Source organism: Lissotriton helveticus, chromosome 7 (genome assembly GCF_964261635.1).
Source record: "Lissotriton helveticus chromosome 7, aLisHel1.1, whole genome shotgun sequence".
Lineage (NCBI taxonomy): Eukaryota > Metazoa > Chordata > Amphibia > Caudata > Salamandridae > Lissotriton > Lissotriton helveticus.
In genome coordinates, this window is record NC_136068.1 from 1,545,095,226 (window position 1) to 1,545,099,390 (window position 4,165).

The 4,165-nt window shown below is 60.0% G+C and overlaps 2 pseudogenes; both read left to right on the forward strand.

The window, feature by feature from the left end:
- Positions 1-1,313: 1,313 nt before the first annotated feature.
- Positions 1,314-1,455, forward strand: LOC144771176 (5.8S ribosomal RNA; annotated as a pseudogene).
- A 421-nt stretch (positions 1,456-1,876) lies between these two features.
- LOC144771063 (28S ribosomal RNA) lies at positions 1,877-3,714 on the forward strand (annotated as a pseudogene).
- Positions 3,715-4,165: the final 451 nt, after the last annotated feature.

A 4,165-nucleotide genomic window follows, 5' to 3' on the forward strand; every position in this document is an offset into this window, starting at 1 on the left:
GGACGCGGGTCTTGAGGCCTCACCCGCACATGCCGGCCTTTCAGCCAGGCTTATTGAACCGGGCTCCACCCCCCTGCTCCACCACGGTCCCAGGATGGGGGTCCGTCTGGTCTGAGCAGGCCTCCCTCCTGCTTCGCCCGCCTGTCAAGGTGCCTGGGGGACCCCGGGTCAGAGGTCCGTTGGGGACCCCCATCTGCAGCCCCGGGCCCGAGGCCCAGCCAGGGTGTCCAAGCCCCCCGGAAGCAGAGCCCTTCCAAGGGGTGCCGCTGCTGCCAGGATCCGGTACCCCTGCGTCTCACTCAGGCTGCGCCTCGGCCCACCTCTGCCTACCAGGAAAGACGGCTGGGCCCATCGGTGCCCGTGCGAACACACCTCTTCACCCCCTCCAGCGAGCCCTCCCGACCAGGCGGGCGGGCTCCTTTCCCTAGCAGGCTCCCGAGAGGGAGGGGTGTGTGAAGGTTGCCAGTTGGGGAGATGGGCTGCGGCTCCCGGACCCACCCCATCAGCAGGTGCAGCTACCTGGTTGACCCGACCGACTGATGCGCGAGGAGCAGAGGACGGGGGGGCGGCCCCAGTCCCTCTCGATGAGAGGAGCACAGCGGTGGGCCCTCCTGAGTCAGAACCCAGGCTCACTCGGAACGACCCCCGTGGTGTGGGAAAACCGATTGTGGTCCGAGCCCAGGGAGGCACTGCCAATCGAAAGGCCCTGCTGCCCCGGGCCCTCCTACACCTGAGTCCCATCCCGACTGGGCTTTGGGCGACCGAGGAGCGGCCCATCTCTGGTGGCAGGGTGGCCTGGAAGAGAAGGAGCCATGGGCCTGCGAGAGGACCACCGTCTGCTCTCGGTGGGAGGCGTGAGGGATGGGGAGCCGCCTGGCTCTTACCTTCTGGTGCCTCCGACCCAGGCAAGAGTGGGGTGAGCTACTCACCAGCCTGCCGGCATTTGCTTGGGGCCGCCCAGCGATGGACGGCGGACGTGCAGATGGGGCAATCCTCCTTCGTTGCCAGGTACCCGGTTCGACCCGGTCCTGTGCAGCGGGGTTTGAAGACTTGCGCAGTCCCTCCTGGTTACTCTGGGAGGGACTGGCGGCAGTGGGGCTGCCTGCTCCCATCACACCCGGAGCTCCCCTCACCCACAGGTGGGTGGGGGGACTCCTGGGTGAGCGCCTGTTAACGTTTTTTTTCTCCCAGTGGTGCATTCTGACTCCCAGCGGGGAAGCCTTGAATGAGGCACCCGGTCCATCTCGCCACGCAGGCAGTGGATGGATAACTGTCGCCTTCTTCCCGCCTATCCTGTACCCGAAGTTGCCTGTGATTCTTGGCCATGGACCACTCGGCTTGCGTGTCGATGAAGAACGAAGCTAGCTGCGAGAATTATTGTGAATTGTAGGACACATTGATCATTGACACTTCGAACGCACCTTGGGGCCCTGGGTTCCACCTGTCTGAGGGTCGCTCGATTGTCAATCACAGGACGTGGCTGGAGCCGTAGCAGTCGTCCCCCCACAAGGTCAGACCCCTAATCGCCCGCGGCAGGGTCCCTCACCCAGTCCTGTCACGGATGTACATCGCCGATCTGCCTAGCTGCACCTCCATGCCTCTGGTGGGGAAGGGGGGCCAGCGACTGGTCTGCTCCAGGCCCGTCCTGGGGTGCCTGGCTAGGTGTCCCACCGGCTGCCTGCGCGCACATGCCTTGGGCGCCCTCCTCTGCGGACGGCTTCCCGGGTGGGTAGAACCCCAGCCATGCCGATCCAGGGAAAAAAGGGTATGCTGCCGCAACGCCGGCCCTCCTGCGAAAGCAGGGATGGCTGGCGTCCCCTGGCTCCCCCTATGCTACGGCGTTTTTTCGACTACGACCTCAAATCAGACTTGGCGACCCAATGAATTTAAGCATATTACTAAATGGAGGAAAAGAAACTAACCAGGATTCCCCCAGTAATCCCCGCCTGGCGTACAGAAGGCCGACTCCCCGGTGTCGCTCAGGGGGCCCAAGTCCTTCTGAACGAGGCTCACCCAGTGGACAGTAGCCGCCCCACGGCGCGCTGAGATTGGATTTTCTCTGAGTCAGGTTGCTTGGGAATGCAGCCCAAAGCGGGTGGTAAACTCCATCTGAGGCTAAATACGGGACAAGACTGATAGCCAATAAGTACCAAAAGGGAAAGTTGAAAAGAACTCTGAAGAAAGAGTTCAAGACCGTGAAACCATTGAGAGGTAAACGGGTTGGGTCTGAGCAGTACGCCCGGAGGATTCAACAAGGCGGGAAGGTCGGTGGCCCGGGAGTTCCAGATCCCCTCCACGGGACCTACCTGGCCCCCGCAGGGCGCATTTCCTCCGCTGCACTGTGCCGCGACCAGCTCCGGGTCGGCTGGGAAAGCTTTGGGCTGGCAGATGGCAGAGGGTGTTACAGCCCCCCTGGCAGCAGCTTCACTGTGTCCACAGGGCTGAGGGAGATTCGACCACCTCCGCGCCCTGCCCCAGGCACCCGCTCCTGGCCCCCCTTGCTCCTGCACAACTGTAGACTGGGGCGGACTGTGTTCAGTGCGCCCGACCGCATTGCGCCACCGGGTGGGGAGTCCCACGCCGGGGGCCTGCGGCGATATCGGTTACCCACCCAACCTGCCTTGAAACACAGACCAAGGAGTATAACACGTGCACGAGTCGGAGGACAGAATGAAACCCTGTGGTGCAATGAAGGTGAGGGCCATCGCGCGTCGGCTCAGGTGGGATCCTGCCACGCTTCCAACAGCAGGCGCACCACCAGCCCGTCTCACCCGCTCCGTCGGGGAGGTGGAGCATGTGCGTTCGTGATAGGACCCGAAAGATGGTGAACTATGCCTGGGCAGGGCAAAGCTAGAGGAAACTCTAGTGGAGGTCCATAGCGGTCCTGATGTGCAAAACGGTCATCCGACCTTGGTATAGGGGCGAAAGACTAACCGAACTATCTAGTAGCTGGTTCCCTCTGAAGTTTCCTTCAATATAGCTGTCGGAGCCCCCAGTTTTATCTGGTAAAGCGAATGATTAGTGGAGCCAAAACAATCTGAACCTATTCTCAAACTTTAAATGGTAAGTGGCCCGGCTCTCTGGCGTGGAGCAGGGCATGGAATGCAAGTGCTTTGTCTGCCACTTTTGGTAAGTAGATGAACCGAATGCCGGGTTAAGGTGCCCGATGCCGACGCTCATCAGACCCTAGAAAAGGTGTTTGTTGATATAGACAGCAGGACAGTGGCTATGGAAGTCAGAATCCGCTAAGGAGTGTGTAACAACTCACCTGCCGAATCAACTAGCCCTGAAAATGGATGACACTGGAGTGTCGGGCCCAAAACCGGCTGTCGCCGGTGCTGAGAGCAGCAGGGGCTTAGCAGAGATGAGTAGGAGGGCCGCTGCAGTGTGCACGGAAGCCCGGGGCGAGGGACCGGGTGGATCTTGGTGGTAGTAGCAAATATTCAAACGAGAACTTTGAAGGCCGAAGTGGAGAAGTGTTCCATGTGAATAGCAGTTGAACATGGGTCAGTCGGTCCTAAGAGATGGGCGAGTGTCGTTCGGAAGGGATGGGCAAGAGCCTCCGTTGCCCTCGGGAGTCAGGTTTAGATCCCTGAACCCGAAGTGGCGGAGATGGGCGCCCTCGCGGCGTCCAGTGCGGTAACGCAAACCATCCCGGAGAAAGTTCTCTTTTCTTTGTGAAGGGCAGGGCGCCCTGGTGAAATACCACTACTCATCATTTTTTCACTTACCCGGTGAGGTGGGGGTGAGCCCCGTGGGGCTCTCACTTCTGGCTCCAAGCGCCCGGTGCCCGCCGGGTGCAACCTGCTCCAGGGACAGTGGCAGGTGGGGAGTTTGACTGGGGCGGTACACCTGTCAAACGATAATGCAGGTGTCCTAAGGCAAGCTCACAGAGGACAGAAACCTCCCACGGAGCAGAAGGGTAAAAGCTTGCTTGATCAAGATTTTCAGTATGAACACAGACAGTGAAAGCGGGGCCTCACAATCCTTCTGGATTTTTTGATTTCGAGCAGGAAGTGTCAGAAAAGTTACCACAGGAATAACTCCTTTGTGGCGGCCAAGCGGTCATAGCGACGTTAATTTTTGATCCTTCAATGTAGGCTCTTCCTATAATTGTCCGTTCCTTTAAGACCTTCCTCTCTGACCTCAACCTCTCACAGCTCTG